Source organism: Lissotriton vulgaris, chromosome 9, assembly GCF_964263255.1.
Source record: "Lissotriton vulgaris chromosome 9, aLisVul1.2, whole genome shotgun sequence".
Classification (NCBI taxonomy): Eukaryota; Metazoa; Chordata; class Amphibia; order Caudata; family Salamandridae; genus Lissotriton; species Lissotriton vulgaris.
In genome coordinates, this window is record NC_141697.1 from 1,101,614,898 (window position 1) to 1,101,640,860 (window position 25,963).

Below are 25,963 nucleotides of genomic sequence, written 5' to 3' on the forward strand. Positions count from 1 at the left end.
TCAATAAAGAAAGCAGCCAGATCTTCACAGTGAGCAACTGTACATATGTCCACTACAGGAGCTCTTTTAGTTGTCAGGTCCTTAAGAACCTTAAAGATTAGCTTAGATGGATTAAGGCTGTTTTTAAATTCCTGAGAATAAAAGGCTGCACGGGCTCTACACACAGCTTTGTGGTAGAGCTTAATTTTAGAGAAGTACAGGTTTTTTTTCCCAATCTCATAGGATTTACGCCAGTCCCTTTCTGCCTGTTTACAAGCTTTTTTTAGCAGAGCCAGGGAACTGTCGTACCATGGGCTGGGTTCTCTACTGCGAGTTTTGGTCCAGGCAGCAGGAATCAGAGTATCCAGGGCCCGGGAGACCCAGGCACAAAGGAGGTCATACCCTACTTCGACATTAAGAAGAGGGCCCAATGGGTGGGCCTCCAGAAGATGATGGAAGTCTTCCAGTTTAAGTTTCTTCCACTGTCGTTTATATACGACTCTATCCTGGGGTTTAAAAGGATGTTCATTAATCAAGAGAAGGATTTTCACTAGAAAGTGATCAGTCCAGGCAACTGGGCTGGGTCTAGCCACCTTAACCCCGGTCAGATTCGTAAAAAAAGGGTCAAGAATGTGGCCTCCTACATGAGTGGGAGAGGAGACCAATTGAGTAAGCTGAAGGGCCTCCAGATCCGCCAAAGTACTGCTAATTGCAGAAACGTGGCCACAGTCAAGATGAAGATTGAGGTCTCCAAGTATGCTAAAATTAGCACAGCCCATTACCAAGGAGCTGATACATTCCAGAAGAGCCTTTCGAAATGCAGTGTCGCAACCAGGAGGACGGTAAATTAAAAGGCCAGAAAAGGTAAAATGATGGCTGATAGAAATTCTAAAAGAAGCGCATTCGCAGCCTACCAAATCCACAGCCCTCCAGTCACATGGATAGTAGGACTTAACGGCCACGGCGATGCCACCCCCCTAGAGGTCCGATTATGCGTAAAAATAGCATAATCAGGGGGGAGAGAAAGATTCACAGCTGTGTCCTCTTCCTGTAGCCATGTTTCCGTCATAAAGAGCACGTCCGGTGACTCGTCTCTCATGAGGTCATAGAGTTCGGCGTGGTGCTTCCGGAGGGATCTGACATTAAGATTAAAAATAGAAATATCTTTGCGGACCGGAGGTCTAATGCGAGGGGGATTGGTCAAGGAAGGTTCTAATAAAGCAGTAATATGAACAGGGGCAGTGAGAGACTAAATTCCACACACGCAATTATACGGTCCACATAAAGGACTAACCGGCCCTACTCCAGAGACATGTCCCAGAGCAATCTAAAAGAACAGGGGCAGAGTATCACGCCACGGTGGTGGGGGGGACCAAGACATCATATTAATGGGATATAGGTATGTGTGAGGCTGAGGTGTGAAAAGTCTGAAGGCCCCACTCACCAGCTGCTCCGGCTGGCAGTTTTCAGCCACACATCTGGGTGGTCAGGGCACATCCCCAGGGCCACTGTGGCCACCATCTGGGTCACTGGGTGTCTAGGTGGAGTGGTGCAGAAGGGTGTCTCCTCCTAATCAGCCGTTTGTTAATGGCAGTCATCGCACGCTGGGCTTGGGGGAAGCTGGGTAAGGGCCAATCAAGTACATCATTTTCAGCACCATCTTGACACTAATCTTCATTGCCAACCCGGTTGACTCTACTACCTTTCTCTGTCACATAGGCTCCTCCACCAGATCATGTTGAAACATATGATTTAAACGTTTTGGACTTTCACTGACATTGAGGAAGGCGACGTGCCGAAATGTGTCTGTCAATGCTGATAACTTGCCAATAAATTATTGCTTTCAATTTGGACCCTGGAGTGCACTCATCACTGGCTGCATGACTGCAAAATACTGTAGTGTTCTAATATATATATATATTCACTGAAAAAAACATAGGTTTCAGGGACGATATAGTTAGAAATTAGCATTTAAAAAACCTTAGAAATTCACTGACAAAACCATAGGTTTCAGGGGCGTTATAGTTAGTTGGACATTACATTCGTACAAAGCCCGTGGCATGTTTCAAGTAGGGGGATTAAGTCCCCTTGAATCCTGAGGGTCCATGGGATCCAACCAGCCCACCAGCTACCTCCAGTAAGCGCCACAGAGCTGCTTTGCAAAGAGGTGTAAAAAGGGGCATGGCCTGAACCACCTCTCTGAAACGCAGGCCTCTGGCGCTTATTGGAGGTCCCCTTTTGGCTAGTTAGCCCCCAGGTGCCCTCAGGATTGAAGGGGAATTAATTCCCCAACTTAAAATGAGCCACAGGGCTTGTTTGCACACATGTCACCTCAGGCTCCGCCCCCTCCCTTCACCACTGTGCAAACCACCTGTGGTGCTTTTTAAGTTGGGGGATTACGTACCCTTGAATCCTGAGGGTCCCTGGGGTCCCACTAGCCCTCCAGGTACCTCCAGTAAGCGCTACAGAGCTGTGTTGCAGAGAGGTGTAAAAAGGGACGTGGCCTGGACCACCTCTCCGCAACCTAGGCTCTGGCGCTTACTGGAGATTCCTGGTGGACTAGTTGGCCCCCAGGGGCCCTCAGGATTGAAGGGGAATTAGTTCCCCAACTTAAACCATGCCACAGGGCGTGTTTGCACACATGTCACCTCAGGACCGCCCTCTCCCTTCACCACTGTGCAAATGCGCCCTGTGGCATGATTTAAGTTGGGCGATTAAGTCCCCTTGAAACCTGAGGGTCCCTGGGGTCCAACTAGCCCACCAAGTACCTCCAGTAAGTGCCACAGAGCGGGAAGAGGGCTATGTTGTCCCTCCTCCCATGGCCAATTCCAGCCCCGGGGACCCCCTCCCATGGTGAATGGCCACATAAATATATATTTTTTTATGGAGGGGGCTGCGTGGCCCCCTCCTGAGGCCTCTATTGGCCACTGATACCCCATCCCCCGGGGCCGGCCTTTATTATTATAATTTTTTGGGGGGAGGTGGGCCATGTGGCCCCTCCCAGGCCTCTTATAGCCCCGGAGACCCCATCCCCCGGGGCTTGGCCTCTCCGTTGGGGACCGTGGGGGGAGCCCCAATGCCCCCATGGTCCCGCTGGCTCATCGCGTCCTGCAGGAGCTGGCATTGATTTTCCATATGGGGAGCTGCTGACATGCAGCTCCCCATGTGGAAAAGCAATTTGCTTTGCCTCATTGAAGCAAGAGCAGGTTTCCCTACTCTCGCTTTAATGAAGCAGAGCAGAGTTTGCACTGACAAGGTGGGAGCCACATGGCTCTCGCCCTGTCACTGCAAACAGCAGTGTCCCAGGGGTGGGCACACCGGGACACTGCTGGAGCTGGTACTGGGGGGTGGCAGTCCCCCAGGGCCATCAAGGGCTCCAGGAGGGGGTCCGTAATGCACCCTGAAATTTGAATATTAGTGGCACGGCGAGGTGGCCGTCCCCAGGGCGTGTGGGGGGGCTCAACAGGTGTATGATTTTATTTTTAAAAAAAGCCCCGGGGACCGCCACCCCCGGGGCCCCCACAAAATAATTACTAAAAGCCCCGGGATGGCTGCCCCCGGGGCAAGGGGGTCCTTAAAGCCCCCCACACATAAAAAAAGCAAAGCTCCAGGGGTGGCGGTCCCCAGGGCTGCGGGGGGAGCCGTGAGCCCCCTGCAAATATTTAATGATCCAAGGGGTGGTGCCCCCGGGGCTGAAGGGGGCGTGTCTGGGCCCCTGCAATTTCAATTTTACATGCCCCCGGGGGCTAAATAATAACAAATTACGGGAGCCCCGCTTCGTTTTTTTAATTTTTTTTCGGTCGAAATTTGCGCTGGGTATTACAATAAAACCAAAGGAGTTAGGTCCGTGGCGGGACTGGGGGGGGCTGGACCGTAATACTATGAAAACCACAAAGAAGTGCCCAAACCCTCAATTCTTGAAATGGCAATTATTTGAAAATTATTTGAAAAAGATCAAGTGTAAGTCAATGACACCTGAGGGGATGGTTTTATTTATACCCATCAATCATATTTTTGTTTTTTTATGCAATTTCTTTTGACGACAGAAATAGACACACTTTAACAATCATCACAATAACTGAACAATCATTGATACAAATTTCAAAAAGAAGAAATCAATGCAACACGAGTGAACACAGAACAATACACATTAGAACAACAGTTCATCAATGTTTACAAATTAATTCCCATGTAAGGACAACCAAAGCAACGTGAATGGCAAGAGCACAAACTGTATTTTCTTTTTGACAAAGACACTTAATGATACGATTGGCTCTTGTAGAATGCCGGAGCGTTTCAGGTTTGAATGACAAGTTTTCGAACCCTCATCAGGGCTTTGTTAGTTGTCTGTGTGAAACATAAAAAACAATAAAACTTTATTGAAAGCCTGAATGCCTCGTGTCTGCCTCTCATGCTCAGAAAAGTTATAAGGAATTGTACCTGTATGTATCAAGCTCTTTGGAGTTCAATGGTGGACCCGGGGGACAGCGCTTGAGGTGTTGTTGATTTGAGATTCTGCGGACCAATAGTGGCAACTGGTTTACAATTTGGGGCAAGAACTGAGAATGGGGGCTCATATATACTGGGAAACTAAAGCTCTAAAATTAGATGCCGAATTTAGGGGCCTATTTTGATGTTGGGTGTAATTGCTTGCGCCCGACACCGACTCGATCCTAGGACCGACTGACACCCTGTCCGTGGTCTCGACTGACTCATTGCAATGCGTCTGAACACTGTCCAGTTGCATGACCAGTTTCCTCAATGGGAGATCATGTTACGGCCATAAACCGGCCGTAACACAAGCTCCCATTGAGGAAAGGGAGGGGCAGTTCATCCCTGCACCCTGTGACCGGCGCCACAAGGTGCCTGCCACAAGGTGCGGGGATCAACAGGTGGACACTCCAATCAGAGGCCGTGCATCATAGGGGGCCCTGCTGGGGACCCCCAAACACGCTTTCTGACATGATTTCTATATCAGGCAGGCCGGCATGGAAGCCATGACAGACACCTTTCATTGTAATCTCAATGGCGGAAATGCTCTCCCTTGAGATTACTGGTCAGCTTTCAACTGGCTGACTGGCTCTTCAAGCCCATCAGAAGCCAACAAGAATGACCAGCCAGTTTGCTTTCCGCCCACCTCCATCATATTGAGGTGGTTGGAAAGGAAACCACGCTGGCCATTATGATGTGGCCCTGAAGGCTCCGACCGCAGGTGGGAGCCTTTACGAGGCACATCGTAATCGGACATTAAGGGCTCCATTAGGATGACGGGCGGACTTTGCCCGCCCGTCATCCCATCGTAAATCGGGACCGACCGCCTAAAGGGCGGGGGTCCCTACATTGGCATTAGGATGCGCCCGCCACAGTGGCTGGTGCATTCCTCAAATTAACATTGTGGCGGGCGGTGCTCACTGCACCGCCCGCCACAATGTTAATGACAAATGCACGCATTTGCATAATCGAAGCGGCAGGCACCGCGAGGTGCCTGCCGCTGTGATTATGCAAATGCAGGGGGGTACCACAGGTACCCCCCATGTGCCACCTCCCTTTGGCCGTCACTCTGGGGGCCCACAGGGGCCCCCCAGAGTGAACACCGCATGCCTTTCCGTGGCGGCATTGCCGCCACGGACAGGCATTGAAAAATGCCTATTCTAATATGGCTGGCGGTGTCTGATAGACACCGCCACCATGTTATCCCTTTTCCGCCCCGGCCGCAAGGCAACCGGGGCGGGAAATAGGCGGGCGGTGTTTCCCACCACTGCGGTCCCCTCCGCCATCGTAATATGGCGGGGGGAATGCAGGGAAGGATGTCGGGCGGATTGCCTCCGCCAGGGTGGCGGTGGCCACCGCTACCCTGGCGGAGGAAATCCGCCCGACATCCTAATGGAGCCCTAAGTGCGCAGGTAGTCACATACCCAGCAAATCTGGCCTGGTTAGTGGTAATATCACTACAATTCAGAGATTGATGAATTAAGTTTCGTAATTTTACCTCAGACCTCCGCACCATTGGCAGCTTTGAAGATCACAGTGGGCTTTAGTAACATGATCAAATTTGTACCGTTTGATGACCAATTGGACAGCCATGTTTTGAAGGAGTTGAAGTTTGGTCAGGGTATTAGAAGGGAGATGTAGATAGAAGGCATTGGCATAATCAATTTTAGACAGAATGGCTGCACTGACTAAAAGGTCATCTTGCATTAGGTTTTCACATGCGCATAACTAGCTTGTTTGGACGAATAGCAGACAAGATTGAAGAGTATCTTGAATCGCTTCGGAAAGACAGTCAAGCCTGAAGACACGTTTGGCTATCTTCTGGTTATGTTGACCCATGTACCTTCTAATATCACTATAAATGAAACTTTGTGCAAAGGAATGGATGAATGAATGAAGGGGCATTTGTAGAGCGCGTGGCTACCCCGAGGACTCCCAGCGCTAGGCGAAGCTACTCAGTTGGTGGACAGGACGGAAGGGAGTATTACGGGAAGAGGAGGGTTTTCAGCTGTTTCCTGAAGATGCCGTGACTGGGTTCGTTTCGGAGATGAAGGGGAAGGGCATTCCACAGTCTGGCTGTGTTCAGGGAAAACAGTCTGCCACCACTCCTGGCTCATTTGATTCTTGGTGTAGCGAGGAGGTGAAGGCCGTCCGAGCGCAGTTACCTCCTGGCCTTGTTAGGATGGATTATGGCTGAGAGCAGGGGCGTCCCTTTGCCCTGAAGATATTTCTGGACGATGCAGAGTGACTTGAAGCTGATTCTCTGTTTCACAGGCAGTCATTGAAGGAGGCGCAGGGCGGGTTTGGCAGTGGAGAGTTTGGAGGTCTAGGAGAGCAATCTGGCTGCATAGTTCTGGATGACCTGTAATCGGTTAATGACCGAGGTGGGAGCACCCAGATATAGCGCATTACCATAGTCCTGTCTGGAGAGTATGATAGACTGGACCATGGTTTTCCTGGCTTGGGGGGCGAGCAGGGGTAGGACTTTTCTTGCTGTTCTGATGAGGCCAAAGCAGGTTGCCACAGTTTTGGTGGCTTGTGCTTGAAATGCCAGTTTGTTGTCTAACCAGATGCCCAGACTCTTTATTCCTGGCTTAGGGGTGGGGACTGGGCCCATACATGCTGGCCAGTTTGTTCTGAGTGCTGTGTTATCGAAGTTGCCCAGGGTCATGACCTCGGTCTTTCCTCCATTCAATTTCAGGTGGGAGGACCCCATCCAGTTTACCACTTCAGTGAGGCAGGTTTTTAGGGTCGTGGAATGAGGGGTGGATTGATTTAGGTTAGTTGGGTGTCATTGGCGTAGGTAACCATCCGGATCCCAAACAGGGCCACAATGGATGCTAGTGGGACCATATACCCGTTAAAGAGCATCGGGCTCAGCAACAAACGCTGTGGGACACCACACTGGAGAGGACTGGGCTTGGAGATCCTGCCATCTTCGATGACCTGGAAAGTACGGCCTTCCAGGAAGGAGCGCAGCCAACTCAGGGCAGTGCCGGCAATACCTAGCTTGCCCAGACGCTGAATCAAAACTTGGTGATTCACCGTATCGAAGGCTGCACTTAGGTCTAGGAGGAAGATGGCAGCCGCTCCTCCTGCATCTAGAAGTTTGCGGCTTTCCTCCACAACCGCCATCAAAGCAGTCTCCGTGCTGTGTCTGGGGCGGAAGTCTGTCTGTGATCATTGAGATCATTGTGTCATTGAGATCGGACAGTAGTTGCCCAGGTCAGTTGGATCGAGGTGGGGTTTCTTGAGGAGGGTCCTGACCATTGCTCCCTTTCACAGAGGGGGGACTATTCCTGAGCAAGTCAATAATTCATCTCTTGTGAGGGGGGATGATGCAGGCCATATTGGCTAGGATGGTGGTATCTCTAACAGTACAGTGCAATGGTCTAAGATTATTAGCAGATGTTCGCAGTCATTCTCAGACTCTTACACTTTAACCTGATGAATACAATTCCTTGTAGTGTCTGAAATGTGATTTTGTAGGTGTGGAGGGATCCAGAGGTGTACCATTGATGGCAGTTTTTTATCTGTCTGCTGTGTTTCGCACCTGTACATCTTCAGTTCAACAGTGTATCACCCGATGGTTGGTCTGGAGGAGGATGTTGTTGTATTAACCAAAGGTGTTGTCTGAATTAAATACAGATAAACTTTGCTAAATGCTATAGAGAGCTCTTCTGGGCTGGAGGTTGGAGGAACTGATACCCACAGCTGTACAAATCTTTGTTTCAAATTCTGTTTATTGAGTTTTAGAATGATGCAGAAAACCACCAGATACTCAACATATGACCAGAGTTACAGAAATCGCATGAAGGTTACAGTTTGTGGACTAGGTCTGTGGCATACAAGAACTTCTTGAGTAATGCAAACATAATATGTTGCATGTGGTGATCAGCGGTCTTCCATCATTCTGCCCTCTAAAGTGAGGGTAATATAAAGAAAACGTAACAAAACTAAGTTAACCAACAAAACAGTGATGTCATGGTGCAAATAATAATAAAGGTGGTCGTGAGGGATGGACATTTAAGCTGTGGTCGCGACCTCCTCTCCAGAACCGGCCGCCACCCTTAGTGTTGAGGTTTTAAATGTGGAACAGATTAAGAGCCCTTAGCCGCGGAGTGCATCCCATCAACGGAAGCCCCTCTGATAAGTATCTCACTAGCGGGGATAGTCGCCTAATAGACCATACCCCCTCCAGTATCTATCTGAAGTGTCGGGGAAGATCTTGTGTAACTTCTGGGGTTACAAGTACCAGTCGTACATGATTTTGTAGTGTGCCTCCCGAAGGTACATTGAGCAATTAAATTTCACTATGTCTTTGCTTAAGTGTTCCCACTGTTTGTCCACCAAAGGAGTATCCACTAGTGCATCCCAGAAGCATTTAAATTGTGGGGTCGCCTTGGGGCTAAGGGCCTGTATGAGAGCATATATAAAGGAGATGCATCTCTTAGAGGAGGACCAAGACTGAGCAAACTTTTCTATGGGGAGCAGGTCTCTGGTAGCGGCCAGCCGCACCATAGGTTGCTGTACCCAGGGTTTAAGCTGCAGGTAGTGGAATTCCTCCTGTGAGGCGAGTGAGCATTGTTTCATGCATCTTTAAAATGTGAGCATCTCCCCTTTCTGAAAAGGTGGGAAATAATAAGACAACCCCCCCCCTCCATGCATTGAAGGGTCCATCCATTAGTGCCGGGGGAAATGCCGCATTAAAATGTATAGGCGTGTAAGGAAAGGGAAAGGTGGTCATCCGCAACCTCTTATTGAGATCGTCCCATAGCTTTAATGTAGTGGATGTTGGCGCGCTGATGTAAGCGTTAGGTGGTCTGTTGTGTTTTGGCTTCCACAGTAAGTCCTATTTGGTGCGGCCGGTAATCCGCCTGTCTACATGAAGCCAATGCTTCTCTGAAGCTTGTGACAACCATTCTGTGATAACTCTCAACTGGGCCACCCTATAGTATGCCTGAAAGTCGGGCAGTGCCAGCCCCCTGGCTCCCCGTGGCCGCGTGAGCCGGCGATGAGGTAAACTGTCTCTTTTCCCCAACCAGACACACTTCGTTATCATTTAGCGCAGTTCCCTAAAGAGGCCTTTTTCCACCAGGAAGGGAAGTTCTGAAAGAGGTAGAGGAACTGGGGGAGCACGTTCATTTTGATGGCAATGATCCTTCCTAAGCACAAAATATATGCAGCATTGCATACGCCCAGATCGTGTTTCAGTTGGCGTAGAAGGGGAAGGAAGTTAGCTTTATAGAGGTCTGAGATACAGGGTTGAGCTGGATACCCAGATAGGTAATTTCCTTAGTTGTGCTGTGAAATGGGGATTAGCTCTCCACCTGGAACTACTTCTCCAGAGAAAGGGTCAGATTAAGTAAGAAGGACTTGGTTAGGTCGGTCTTAAAGCCCGCTGCTCTCTCAAACAGCGCCAGCTTCTTTTGGATAGCCGGGAGGGTGGTCAAAGATTCTATGACCGGAAAAAGCTCATCGTCTGCAAAGAGAGATATCTTATGATCAACTGTGCCAAAACCCATTCCCTGAATGTCCAGATTCCTTCTAATTTTGTGCGCCAAAGGCTCTATCCTTAAGGCGAAGAGGAGGGGGGATAGAGGGCAACACTGCCTTGTTCCTCGCGCCAGGCGTTATCGAGGGCAACACTGCCTTGTTCCTCGCACCAGGCCAAAAGGGGAGGAAGCCACGGCATTAAGCAGTACTCATGAGCTAGGAAAGTGAAAGTTGGAACTAATCATCCCGATGAAGGCCTCATTGAAGCCAAAGCGCCAAAGCACCCAGAACAAGAAGGACCATTCCACACGGTCAAATGCTCTCTCCACGTCAAGCAAGAGAAAAGCTACTGGGATATTTTTCCTCTGGGCCTTACCTATTAAGTGGATGATGAGCCGCAGATTATCGTGGGTTTGCCGACCCTTGATAAAACCCGACTGGTCTGGCATGGGAGCACAGATTCGAGGTGCGTATCCAGGATTTTTGAATAAATCTTGGCATCCAGGATCAGTAGGGCTATCGGGCTGTATGAGAAACAGACTGCAGGGTCCTTCCATGGTTTGGGGATGACTGCCACAAGCGCTTCTTCCATGGTGGGGTGACCTGCTGCGTCGAGGCAATGACGTTGAAGAGGGTGGTCAAAACGGGGACTATTTCTGGAGCGAAGGTGCAGGAAAAGTGGGCTGTGAATCCGTCCAGCCCTGGTGATTTTTATAGTTTAAGTGCGTCGGTCGCCTTTTGCACTTCCTCAGGAGTATTGGGTGCGGCCAGTTCCTCATTAGTATCTGGGGGAACCTGTGGGAGATCTAAGGATTCCAGATACCGTTGTTGGTCCTGTGCCCATGGGTGTTCTGATGTATAAAGAGTTTAGTAGAACCCTTCAAAGGCTCGAGCCTTCCCCTCCTCTGTCTTGTGTGGAACTCCCACTCCATCTATTATGAGTTTTATATATTCAGTTTTCTGTTTGGCCCTGAGCTGCTGAACGAGTAAGGACCCCGCCTTATTCCCTCCCTCATATCCCCTGGTCTGAAGACGTAAGATGTTTGTTTCCGCCCTGTTCGTGTATATGGCCTGCAGCTTCCCTTTAAGGGCAGTGACTTTCCTCAATGCTGGGGCTGAGAGGTTGGTCTTGTTGCCCTGTTCTGCGGACAGTGGTTCTTTTTCTAGCAGGAGGCACTCCTCCCGTTGCTGCGTTTTTTAGATGTTGGCTAGCTCAATGCACTTACCGCGGATTACTGCCTTGAGTGCGTTCCAGGTGTTGGCATGTGAGGTGAGATCAGGATTAATCTAATCAAGAAAATCTTTAATGGATTGCCTGATTTCATCTCGCAATAAGTTATCCCTACAGAGGAAGTTGGGAAAGTACCAGCGCATGTGTCTTGAGCGGGGATTTGGCCATGTGAGGGTCACCTCTAAAGGGGCGTGATTAGAAAGAAATATCGGGTGGAAATGTGTTTGTGTAGCTGAGGGGAGCAGGGATTGATTCGCAAATATGTAATCAATGTGGGAGTATGTCCTGTGGGAGTGGGAGTGGGAGAAGGAGTAGTCACAATCGGTGGGATGATGGTTCTGCCACACATATATCAGGCCCAGTAGTCGGAGTTGGGATCTTTAAGCCTGACCAAACACTCCTGCCGCAGATCTGTGTGGATGGGTCATGTCCAGCTCTTTGTCCCAGAAGAGGTTAAAATCACCCATTAAAAGTATTTGCCCTTGCGCAAAGCTTCCCAAGGCCATAAGGAAAGAGAGGTTGAAGTCCTGCTGCCCCGTGTTTGGTGCATAAAGAACTGTAAACGTGCACTGCCTGCCCTGTAAATCCCCCCTTACCATAATATATCTCCATATTTTGTCCGCTTTGAAGTCTTGGGATTGAAATGGTTTGGTTGCTTGGGAGGATCTGAATATGAGCGGGAAGCTTTTATGTTTCAGACGATGTTCCTCAGACTTTTTGAGGTAGGTGTCTTGGAGATCTTCCACTTGGATATTGTGGTCAAGTAAATGTTTCCAAAGGCGCTGTCATATGTTTGGGAAGTTTAGGTCACGGACATTCCAAGATGTGATCTGGACTGCCATAGTTATACAGATTGAGTTCCGCCCCCCCATGAGCTCTCTCCTCTCCACCTTATAAATGAAGAATAGAAGAAATACACCATGACATCTAACTAGAAAAATAAAACAACATAAACAGTAAAACCGAGTATCGAAAGTCCCCATGGTAGAGGGGAGCTTCAATTCTTCAACTGACTCAAGGAAAGTAACCATTCCTGTGCCCCCAGCCCCTATTTTGTCATTATTAAGGCACTTGTCACTTTCCTGTGCACCTTCAGATTAACTATTCAAGTATGTTAGTTCCACTGGCTCTGCTAGTGTCCCCTCAGTGGTCGGCACTCCCCACCGAGCTTCCATCCCTCTGATTTCTCATTAACACATTAATTACAAACAGCTCAGGATTTCTCAAGCCACCTACAACACTTGTCCATGTAGTGTATTGGCCACACGCATCAGGTTCCAGGCCCCGACCTTAGCTCGGGCCATAAGGTCCACTTTAATTGAAGTAATGCAAGTCCTCCTCTCCATCCAGCTATTCCAATGTCTCCCTTAGCTGCCACATAAGGGTGGGATAGAGTGTCATGACAAATGATGAGTGGGTCAGTCGAGAGGCCTTCCATCCACAACGTATCTCAGACAAGGTAAATGTAAGACCTTCGCTCCATCCAGCCGCTCCGTGTCAAACTGGCATTTCAGGGTTTCTCTATCCCCCAAGACATGTGTTCTATGTAGCACAGTATTCACCAATTGTTGTCTTCAAGCTCTGAATTTCTTACTCCCTGATCCCATTGTCTGCCATGAGCCTCCGCTTTGTCACCTGCGGCGCCTCTCACCCTCATTATCTTGTGAAGAAGTCTGGTTGTGTGAGGAGATCTCAAGTCACAGCAGGTCCACCCCTTCTTTCAGCTCAATGCAGTGTAGATATGTGTTGTCCCAATGGGAGGCTTTTCCAAAGGGATATGTCCATTGGTACCTGGTTCTCTTTTCACTTATAAAATCAGTAACTGGGTGGAACTGCTGGCGCCGTAGGAGGGAGGCCTGTGCCACGACTTGGTCGAGTGCACACGTGACATTTTTTAAGGTGATATTGTCTGTGGATCACGCTTTTTGGAGGACCTTTTCATTGATCTTGAATTAACTGAATTTTGCCAGCACGTCGTGGGATCTTCTACTCACCCGGGAGACCCGGCCCCACTCTGTGGACTCTCTCTAGCTGGACCTCAGGGCCAACTTCCCCTAAAACCTAAGAGAATAAACCCACCATGAATGCCTCCTAGTCTGGGCCCTCGCAATCTTCCTCCAGCTCTCTTGCTCGAATGTTGTTGCGTCGAAAGCGATTTTCTAAGTCCTCGCACTTAAGCAGGGTGGCTTGCAACTGGCTACTCAGGCCCGTCGATCCTTCTTCCAAGGGTGTGAGCCGATCGGCTAGCTCTTGATGTTTTGCCTCGAGATCCAGCGTTTGGGTGCCCACTGAATCCACATCTACTTGCATGGATACAATTTTCTCCCTCATCTCTGCACGGAAAGTGCAAATGAGGCGTCCATATCAGCCTTGATGTCTGCCCGGAGTTCCTTTTTAAATTCCCGCAGGGAAGACATGAGGTCCTCTCTAGTTAGCGCCATGGTCCCTGTTGGTGGTGTCACCTTGTCGCCTGTCGCTGCCATGCCTGTGGTGGGAAAGTAATTGGTGAACTTGTTGCTGAGGCTCTTTTTGGGTGGCATAACGGGATCCGCTTTCTTTTCAGCTCTTGGCCGCCCCTCTCGTTGTGCAGAACCAATGCGAAGCACCTGTGATTACAACTCCAGACACTGTAGTCATGCGGTCTGCTCGGTGGGTCTCCTCAGTGTTTTCTCTATGCACAGTGGCCTGGTAAACCTCAGAGGTCACCCTTTCAGTGGTAGATAAGCAGAGTGGCTCACTTGGTACCCCACGAAGTGCTGCTGGTGGTCTTTAGTATTTACCTGTCCACAGCTCGGCGGCCATGTTAGGGTCAGGGACCAGGCATCCTGTGTTTCATCTTAATTAGGACCTCAGGGTGTCTCTCCCACTAGTTGCTTCATGGTCTTGGACTCACCCCGTCAGTACACATCTGCATCCCCCTTTATTGAACTTGCTATTTGGGGGTTTGTCGCTCGGTGCCCCTAGGGTTTGCGACCCGCGAGCTGTAGTGTTCAGAAGTCTCAGGCCCCCGCTGCCCTCTGCAAGTAGTAATTTCCACTGACAGGTGGGAGGGCTCCTCAGCCCTTTCTCACACTCTCAGGGGGCTCGCTGAATCGGGCCAATCAAAGTTGCGCTCCCCGGCAGGCACTGGAACCCCAGTCACGTCCCCCTCTGCTGCTCCGTAGCCTCAGTGGTGGTATCTCGCTGCTGAGGGGTTGTGTGGCCTGCATTTAGTGAGCCAGCGCTTCTTTGAGGTAGGGATCAGTGCCATTGTTGAATGTTCCTCCGTACCGCAGCAAGCCCGCTATCCTTGCGGGGGTTCCACCAGTTTGCAGCCCGGGGCTCTCACCTCAAGATCTCCTCCTGCCACGTCCTCTGCTACTTTGGGATGCAGTACGGCATCCGGGCTGCGAATGGAGTGCCCCCACCAGCGTCTGTGGGCATGTCCAGACCATCGGCTCGGTGGCAGGAGTCTCGGGGGCTTAGGCGATATGCCGCTCTGGGTCCACCGCGATGCGAGGCGCCATTTTCTTGTTCAACACTCTAGGCGCCATCAGCTCACCCAAGCATCTTTGTCTGCTTGCAGGGGCATCAGAGAGCTCCTTTGTTGTTCTTTGTCATTTTCCCCTTTCGGGAGTGCTCCGTGCTTCTTCCGAGATGTAAATTGTATGCCTTTTTTCATGGATCTTTGCAGGGCCTGGGACGGAGCTGATCGAGATCACATCGGATTGGCCATGTTAGTTGGCCAAACCCCCTGTACAAATCTTTGAATGGCCTCACCAATCTCACCTTTGGACCAAAGGCATGATTGGCAAAGTTAGAGGGACTGAGACAGCAAATTTATTGTTCATGGTAATATCAAAATGAATCAAAGCATAGTCTGTCCAGGACAGACCTAGGATGAAGGTGACCTTAACTACGATATGAGAGCAAATACAACGTGAATTAGCTGTACCCTTGATGGATAACCTTATTTACTTGCTTGAGCACAGAGTTTTAGGGAAGAAAAAAGATGTTCTGGGTGGCACTATGCAAGGTAGCATCTTACTGACAAATCAATGTCTCCACCCACATTCAGAAAGTTGTTGTCTACCCAATGTCCCCTAAATTGAGGTATGTACCTGACAATTTCATCTATGAGCAGCACTAGTCCTTTGATAAATCCACAGGAATATTACACACACAGAAATGTGAATGTGTGCTTGAACAACACTGTTTAGATTGCAACACTGGTTCATACTATGACAGTGTTCTTTATATTTTTCTTTGTTTTTATATTGTTCATAACTTTTTATCCAACAACATGTTTAATAAACAGCTAGAGTGATCCTACAAGGCATTTGAGTTTATGAGAGTGGGATATCAATTGTAATGGTATAAAGATCATTTACCAACCTTCCCTTTTGCACGCTTTGCCCAAATTTCAGTAGGAGTTGTCTTATTGTTATGCCTGTTTGCAGGTGATTTGCATACCCATTACCTTACAGAAAACCAAGGTTGACTGGGAAAGGTCTGGTGTGATTCAAGAAAGGTTTAGGTTCAAATGAGTAAACTATAAAACTATGCACTTGGGACACAGAAATCACAATGCACTATTTAAAGTATGGGAGGGTTGTTGGGTTATACAATAGTAAACATTGTTATATTGTTGTCATCACTCATTCAGCAAGTTTGTTCCGGTAGGAAGGAGATGTTAGGAAGCACAGCAGGAATTGAAACCAGCATCAAAAGTGTGGCTCTGTAAGCAGCTTGAATACAATAATGCTTCATTGGATTGGGTTATAAAGAACAATTTAAGGACCATATAAAGTTTGCAATATAGATTAATAATACAAACAAGCTTGTAATACATAAGATAGAAACTATATGACTATAGTTCTTGATAATATACCCTCTAAGACATTCCAATTCGGAAAAACAGATTTAAAGCATGTTTAGTGTTTGGCAGACGAGACACTCCACTGTAAAAGTGGCAGAGAGCTCTGTTCGTGGCAGAGTGCTCTGTCAGGCAAACTGACTTCGGCTTGCTCAAATTAGAGTAGGGCAGGTCATCATGTTTTTTTGTCAGCAGAACCACAGATTCCACTTGGGGAAACCTTATACCAACCATTAGAAAGATTAGGGGCCACCAATGTAAGTACATCAGTCCACAAGGAAGGTTTGACTGTTCCAATCATAAAAAAGAAATATTACCTGCACCCACTGGAATAAAAGTCCAGGGTGTAAAAATCTGTTGGACTAGGCTCTTTCTCCACCGTCTCCCAGATGTCTGCATTTTTCTGTGAAACTGTGGGCTTATGTGCACTTTACTCTTGATAACCAGTGGTAACGTGCTTGTGCTCTCCCTTCTAGACATGATAACATCATTATCTACCTCATTGGTCATTTGAATTTACTTATAAATCCATAGTGCTACATGTAGTCAGGGCCTGCAATTTAAATAGCACCAGTGGGATTCCGGGGCGCCAAGTCTACAAGAACAAAGGGGGTGCTGGAAGAAACTGATGCATCACCTCCCCACACAGTAAGAAACTGATGCATCACATCCACTTCAGTAAGGAACCAACACATCACCTCCCCTCCGTGGCAGTAAGGAACTAACGCATCACCTCCCCTGAACTAAGGAGCAAAGGCATCACCTTCCCTGGGCATAAGAAACCAACGCATCACCTTCCCTGTGGCTGTTTTTGTTTATGATTGTGATGCATCCAAGGTACTTTGTGTTGAAAGTGTTGCATCTATAGTTTGCTTTGGGTGTAACTGTCTTTACCTTCTAATAATCATATTTTGATAACTGTATGTTGGATTTTTGTCCTTTTGGTCTTGTTTGGTTTAGAGAAAGATTTGTTTTTCTAAACTGGTGTGGTATCCATTTGTAGTATTTTCACTGTATTACTGTTTGTGGGCACAAATGCTTTACACAGAGACCTCCATTTCTAACAATAATTGGTTACCTATTTTATGTATTATTTGAAAGCTAATTTTAAACTAATTATTACCTAGTTATTATATGTATTGGCTTGACATTCTTTTTCTGTGCACTTTCAGCTTCTGTTCTAAGTTCAATATTGAAAATACTAAAATTATTTCAAACTACTTAAGTTGGGCCCTCGTCCCCCCACCCCACTAAACTTATAACCCAATTTATTATAGGATCATTAGTATTTTATGTAACAAATGCCAAACTCCCACTTTGGGATTTTGCTTTGGTAATGCAAAAACAAATTCCTGGGAGGCCAAATAACACATAGAGGTCACTCAGCAAATATTACGTGGTGACTCCTTTGAAGTCACACAGATCTCCTCCAGGCTGGCAGAGATCCCTAAATATGGCAGATGGCAGGTTGCTGACCAAACTCTAAATGAGGCCTTAAATCATCACAGCAGAATAAACCAAAAGGACATCATGTAAAACCCTGCATATTTTTAGATGCTGACAAGACCAATGTGCAGGCATTATGTAAATCTATAACCATATGTGAGTAGGTTGACCATTTAGATTTAAAGGTTATTTTGTATGTTGTAAGTGGTGACGCATCAATGATCCAGTCATCTTTTAGCAGCCTTTTTTTGTCATTTACAGTTCCGTAAGAATATTTCTTAACAATTACTAGTCTTTTAACAATCCAGTTTGAGCAGGACTTATCAGAGATAGCAACAGACAGAAGAATATTCCATAATATATCAGGTGGGGTTATTTGAAGCTCTATATTTTTAATTAATTGAAGGTGAGATAAATATCTGTATTCCTATGAGCAGCTATTGTGGTCACATCTCCAGGATTAATTAATGCCAAGAGACTGTCAACGTAATGTAAAGAAACTGAAAAGAGATAGGGGTGTGTGCATTTAGTGAATGCAAATTGTATTAAAATAAGAGGGGTCCTCTGAAGAAAATACTAATCCTGTTGGAGTATTTGCACTTACTGTCATAATGTTGGAGCAAATATGGTCTGCATGTATTATTTTGAATTTCATGTTAATTATTTCTAATTCATGTAATGTTAATGTACTGTGTAGCTGCATAATATAACCTGATTGCAGATGATTCTCAAGGTTAAATTACAATAGTTATTGGTACACCTTTTCATTCTTATTTGCAGGAATGTTTTGGGTGTTTACAGATATTTCTGTACTACATATGTTTAGACTACATAAGAGAGTTAATTATTAATTGGGGTGGATGAAAGGCCACAACAAGAAATAAAGGGCCTCATTCCGATGGCAGTCGGACAAGTATCCGACCGCCATCACAGGGGGACTGAGAGCACCCGACAAGTAGCCAGTGGTTCCACCCACCATATTTTGATGAGACCAGCTTGTAGGCGGTGGGGAACTGCATTTTTCTACTGTGGCTTATGCTGCGGCCTGGAAAAGGGCTGGAGCACAAGTGGCAGTAGAAAAAGGCATGTTTTCAAACATCCATGCACCATGTGTCAGGCACCATGTGGTGCTTGGCACACAGTGCATAGATGTTTGAAGGGCACCAGATGTGCCCCCAGGCCCCTCCTTGGGGCCCCTAAAGACACTTTCTGACAGCCTTTTCAATGGGACCACCATGAAATGGCTGTGGGAAATGAACATTCTAATCCCTATGGTGGTGCCTAGGTCGTTGGTCCTGATCCTCCAGAGATTCTTAAAGGGTTGATTACGATGGCGGTGAACCGCCATTGTGAGGCCATTTTCGGCCGCCATATTATTAGGGCGGGCAGTACCGTGGCAGTCAAAAACTCCGACCGCCACACATCCGATGGGCTCCTTGAGCCCGCCTTTGCTGCGGAGGCCCCCTTGTATTCCCAGAAATGGTGGCAGTGCCAACCAGGCACCGCCGTTGGGATTATGATGGTCCATCACACTAGCCTTTCCTTAGTGTTCACCCTCCATTAGAAGGCTAGCCCGGATGGACTTTGGGGGCCTGTAGTGGGCCCCTCTTCCCCCAGGCACTTTGGTTTTGGGGTTGGTGCCCCTTGCATATTTTTGCATCATGTGGCAAGCACCACATGGCACCTGCCATGGTGGTGGCTGCATCGTTATGCCACTTGTCGGACCGCCGCTTTTTAGCCGGGTGGTCCCACTCCCCGAGACGATGGCAGGCGGACTGACATCTGTCCACCATCGTAATCAGCCCCTAAGTTCCTGGGTCCACACAAACTGGTCTTCTTGCCAGGGGAAGAATTACACGTCCCCTAACCCAGGCCATTGTCCCTTACGGTCAAGCAATTGCTGGACAGCTGCTGGAGATTTAATGTTAATTAGCCTCTAAGAGTTTCTGGCATGGAGAAGGTAACTTCCTAAAAGTAACTTTTCCGAAATATGTAATAAAATGCTGACTTCACCAGTGAATTGGGTTTATAATCAATATTTAAACAGTGTGCGTTCTTTTTCTAGCTGGTCCCAAACTCGAGATAGCAGAATCCATATTTTAGTATTAAATCTTTTTATTGCCAGATGAGCACACATACATGAACAGCATATAATCATGTGACACCACACTTCCAGTACGTTTTAAGCCAATGAACATTGATAATAAAATACGCTGAGCCATACCTATGGACAACACCGGCACCAGGCCGAACCCACTGCATGTGTGAACTGATATTTTAATCTGTACTCTAATTTTTGCATAGGACAGCCAGGGACTTTCACAGTGAAAATAGCTTTAGGGAGCTTGCACTGCAGGAACAGGGTACCAAACTGCATATGTTGTGTAGTGTACTTGTACATGTGTTCTGTATTCATGTACATTGTACACTCACACTTATTTTCCAAGTTCTACATTTTCATACTCTGTGCAGTAGTTATGTGCAGTGTTAGGAAGATGGTAGATTTACCCCATATTCACCGCTCATTTCCAACATATACATACACTTCCATTAAGTGGTGGACATGTGAATGTACTTTCCTACCTTTCTAGTCTAATTCTTTAACTACCCTTGAGTAGAGTGTCCAAAAATGTTGCACACTGCTTATATATTGGCGGACATCCCGGCATCTCCATCCGAACCTGAAATCCTTAACGACACCGCAGACGACTCCAACCGTGACCCCCACTTTGAACCAATCGTTTTCTGTTTTTCTGCTTTTGTGACTAAAGTATAATGTACCACTGCACAGATTGGTAGTGCAGGTGGGTGAAACTTTCACACAATGTGAAACAAGATAAATGCTCTTGCAGAGAATTTTCACATACGGAGTAGATTTGATTGTGAATTTTGCAAATCATATATAGAATATTGGTTCTACAATAGGGTGTTGGGCAGATTTCATGGGACTAAATGAGAGATATTTTGATCATTAATTTTCTGATCAACATTTGAAAAGTAATTAATTTGACTGCATTCATGAATTCAGATATTCTAATTGTCTGACTTGAATTTAAATTCCAGAGGTGCAGGTAATGTTTGCAAAAATAAAACAGTTCAAAGTTATGTTGTGAGGTTTGTAAATTTGCTCATGAATTATCAGACCAATTTACTACCATGTTGTCCAAGCACTGAGGTTATTTAATGTTGCTTGCTGTGAAGTGAGGGGCATTTCATTATAACATTAATAATTATCACATGTTTGCAAACAGTTTTAATGGGCAGCTGTCACTAGCACCATCATTATCCCACAAAATCTGTGCAGTAGGCAGAAACTTTCATAGCAAAGATAGCCCCAAAAAACATGTAGATTTGTGTAAAATAAAACTCTAATTTGTTTACACCTGCTTTGCCTTTTTGCCTCTGTGTATGTAGGTGGTTGACTTGCCAGATACTGAATTGTTTGCAGTGAGTTGGGTTTCTGGACAATTCTGCTAAACATGAAGATCTCAGGCATTGCTCAATTCAAACAAAGACATTGTCTTTCATCCAGTGTTATACATGGTGAAATACATTTGTGATTTTAGTCTAGCTTTCCTGAAGCTCGTCAAATTGAATATCCATATGAATGTTGATAGTATAATGGACATACTGCTGTTCGACAGTAATGACATGTAGGAGGTGTTCCAATATACAGCTATCCTGGTGATCTCTGCCCAAACCTGGAAACTTCTAAATTGTATTGTAAGGTCAGTTGTGTCATAGGTAGCAGAGGGGTGCAGGGGTATAAGGACCCCATTGGCAATCTTTATTCATCAAAGTAAGGATTTGCGAACTGATGTTGGGCAATGAGGCTTCCGTGCCTCTTTGGAGTCTCAAGTCTGACTAGACATCCCAGAGAAGGTGGGTTTGTGTTACATAATTATGCGTGTGTTCTCTAACTCCTTTTTCTATAATTTCATTGGAGAAAGGGATTTTGGAGATTGGATATAATTAGCCATATCACTGGTGTGAATGTTTGTGTCATAAGAAGAGGTGTGATAGATTGCTTGATTGGTATAGTTGTTAAGGCACTGGCTTTGGATTTGTTAGATTGAAGGTGCTACTTCTTGCACTGCACACTTCTCCTTGCTAGGTAAGGTCTTACGCTATCTTTGTTCAAGCAGCAGCTTCTTTCTTTTTACTATGGCCAGGTCTTTTCTGAACCATTTAGTGTTTAGTTTAATACTAGATTTCGTTTTAACTGAGCTGAGAGTGGCTAGCTTATTAAGTGAGTTCGTAATTATGTGATAAACTATTTCTAAGTTTGGGGGTTCTGGTACTAGTGATGTAGATAAGGATTTGGAATGAGTTTGTGTACAACATCCTTCAAGTTTGTGAAACAAAATATATTAATCAGTGGTACTACAGACTGCTGTTCCACATTATGCCCATTTTTAAGTGTGACTGTTTCCATTTGTAAACATCTTTTACTCGTATTATAGATAGTATGAAGTGTCACTATATGAGTCTAAACGTGTGTAATGGTTTAAATGGTGAAGGTCGGAGTTAAGGTTAACTCTCTACCTCATTTGGAATATTTCCTGTTTTTGAAGGTTGATCTCATAACCCTTATTTACAGCATTTTCTGGTGAATTGTATTATTTTGTTTTTTTATTTCAAGACAAAGTCCCATAGTGACAATTGATACAGGCTTTAATGTGGAGCAATAGCCGGATGTATCAAAGGGTTTTACACATTTTGCATCTATTGGAAAGTAAGTACATGTGGGCCAATATTCTCTACCTAGAACAAACCTTAATGTCCCCAACCATCAGTAAGTTTTATTGACACTGTCAGTAAAGTCCTTTAACAGTAGTTCAATGTGGTATCAATATGTGCGGTTAGTAAGACACTGGATGTATTGGTCCCTAGGATCAATAAGAAATAATTCGGAAGGCATGTAAAAAACATTAACACCCCAGTGCATTGATAGACCAAAATAACACCAGGCTGCAATAAGCACATATTGGACATTGCACTAATGCACAGGGATGATTTGAGGCAATAATCATGGGGACAAGGATCCTTAATCCACCAACGTAGTATTGAGTTTCTGTGAGCATCTATATCATTAGGCAGTAACATGTCTAATGTTCCTATGCCAGGAACATAACCCTGATCATCAATAGTGACCTAAGGCCTCTTAAACATCAAGACTTGGGCTTTAATAATGTTTAACAATCAGTTATTAACAAGTATTATAGGTCTTATGCATTAATGAGCATTAATCGGACAACACAATAATGAACATCCACAATAACTAGTAGCAGCATTAATGAGCTCCATTGGTCCTAGCAATATTGAGCATTATCAGCCCCTGACACTAATGAATAGCAATATTATTAAGGACTAATGAGCATAAATGGCCTAGGCATTAATGAGCTTCAGGGCCGTCATTCAGCACTGGGAATTAATGAGCCCTCACACTAGTAAAAATCAGTCTGTTACCCCAGAGAATAATCAATAGAATTGTTCATTGGTTGTTGACCTCTGCTTATATATGTAGACGGACACAGACACAATTAATGAGTTACTGGTGGGAGTTTCCTTTTACAAAAAGCAATATTATATTACAAATGAAGGTAAAATGAAGCTGAAAATCCATGTGCTATGCCACTTTCACAATTTTTGGATTTTTCGAAGACATTAGAGACTATTTACATTTTGCAAAATGTAAAGTAGTACTACTAATCCTCATACACTATAAGGTTCTATTGGCAAAACTAAGGACAGGACCTAGGCCTCTCCTATCCTTTCTCTATTGAGATCTCTGCCTTGGGGACAGAGACCTCCTCTCACATAGGTATAGGTTTTAGCACAATAAGGAAGGGACAAGGGGTAGTTAGTGCCTGAGAAATGAGGAATATTTACTCCTGTGGGATAGGTTTAAGACATTTAAAGGAGGTGATTAGGGAGGGGCATGGTAATACAAACACACACCCGCAAAACACAATTTTTATTCGGGTTAAAAAATCATAAAAAATACAATTTTATACTGTCCATAAAGACACAAAAATAAAGATTTAAAAAAGAACAACAAACTGCATCCATAATCTTCCGATAACAATCAGTATTCTCATTGGTTGTTTTAGGAAGAGTGGATAAGTTAATAAAATACCTAACTGGTCTAACAATAGTAACTGTTAAAAGTAATTTATAATACTGATACTGTTGTATAAGTTCTAATCAGTGGGATGAAGTTGGATCAGGCAGTAATTAATAAAGTGCAAGTGCAAGAAAGTGCTTTGACATACTCAAACAATATATGATGTTAAAATCAAATAAAAATATTAGCAACAACAGTTCATTTAGAATTTTAAGCCTTTCCCCTTGTATATTAATTTAACAGCAAATAAGTATCGGCTTACACTAAAAACAATTTTCTGGGATGTATTCCGATTTAAAAATCCAAATGGCTCGCAAATGTGGCCTTATCCTCAGGTTCAGACAAATAGGTTTTTTTTCCCTGGGAATGATGTACGCTGGGCAAACGAATAACAGGTGAGAATCATTTTCCATGGCATTGGGTTGGCACAAGAGACAATTGACTTCTCGGTCATCACTGTTATTGCGTAACCATTTGGCTGTGTTGCAATTGACCTGTAAGACGTCAATGCAAAATTTCTTGTATAAGGACTTGGCCAATTTCAGTTGGACTTCATCTAAGTATTTTTCAAAGAAAGCGAGCTGTTTAGTTAATACGAACTGAGATGATTTCCTACCTAGTTTTGTACTTTGATGAATATTGTTTTGCATTTATCCCCAAAAATTGTTTTTAAAGATCTTCTTTGAAAGATGTGGTAATAAGCTGGTAGCATCCCAGAAACGGTTTAGACCTATTTTACAGAATCATAGGTGGACGTGTCTAACCCACTGCAATTTTGGTTGCCCATCTAATCTTAAAATCCCCATTAGCACCTCTTTGTAATTTATAAATTCTTCTGTGGTCCACAGACGGAACCAGAATAACAGAGCTTTGAGTATGTTTTGTTGGGTTATATTAAGATCCTGAATGATAGGAATCATAGGTATACATACAGGCAGGCATAATAACATCCTTAAGAACTTGTTTTCTCCTGTGAAAACATGTTCCGTCTTGTTACCCCCCAGAGCTCTGCGCCATATAGTGTTGCGGATTGTGCCCTATTTTTATAAACCTCGAGGGCCAGAGACACTGACTTGGTTACACTATTCTGATGTTTCTTCAATATTGGCATGGATTGTTGGAGCAGGATAGCCTTGCTTTTCTGTAGATGTGGATACCATGTCAATTTAGTGCCTAGAGTAATACCACGGTAGTTAAAGTTGGGCACATATTCTAACTTTTGTTTTTGGACTGTAATGTTTTTCTTAAACGTTTTATGTGGTCTTATTGTCATGTACTTTGTTTTGGTAGAATTTATTTCAAGGCCCTTTAAAACACGATGTCTGCTTAAAGAATTTAACAGATTTTGCAGTCCCATCTGGGTTTGTGATATCAAAATTGTATCATCAACGAATAGCAGAGCCTTCACTGGCTTCACTCCCAACCATGGCGAGTCATGTTTACAACCCTGGAGGTGCTTCACTACATCATTTATGCATAGTGAGAAAAGGGTGGGAACCAGAAAACATCCCTGCCTTACTCCTCTCCTTATAGGAATTGCCTCTGAAAGTTTACCCCTGGGTCCCCATCTGACCTTTGCATAGTTGTCTTCATTCAATCTAACTATCTGTGTCTGAAGATCTTCAGGGAGTCCCTGAGTTTCGAGGGTATACCAAAGGGAATCTCTAGGGATGAGATCAAAAGCATTAGATTTGTGTAATTCCATCTGATCAATTTCCTCTGTATTATATGTATTGTATTCTAAAGTGTTTATTGGGTCATAACTGTGATGTCATGGTTTAAAAAAAATTAATCTTATGTTTTTTAATAAAAACATTTGAAATGTACGAATTGAATATGGTATTTACAATTTGATGTATTGTTAATCATTGCATATTGACAATATTGTTTGGTCAAGGGGATTATCACTTTTCTGGTTGAAAAAAGTACCTCATTATCAGGAGGTTTATCAGGACCAGGAGCTTTCCCTAGTTTGATGGCATCTATTGCCGCCATTGTGTCTTCTAGGCTAAAATAAGGGACTGTATTTGAACTATGCTGGGCAGTTACTGAGGTACATGTTACCTTTGTTAAAAAACTACGTATAGTTTGGGTAATAACCTCTGAGTATAGTGACGTAAAATGGCCATAACATGTGTTTGGGTGAAGAAAGAGATCCAGGCTATACACAAACTACACAACAATGCAGGAGCCAGACTGCCTCATTTTGACTGGGAGCGGAGAGTCCACCTTGATAGGTGCAATATGTGACTGCACATCTCTAAGGTATGGTGCATGGGTAGTCTTTGAGGCCCCTGTGTTCCCTTCCAAAAACAAGTGTTAGAAAACACATATTCTG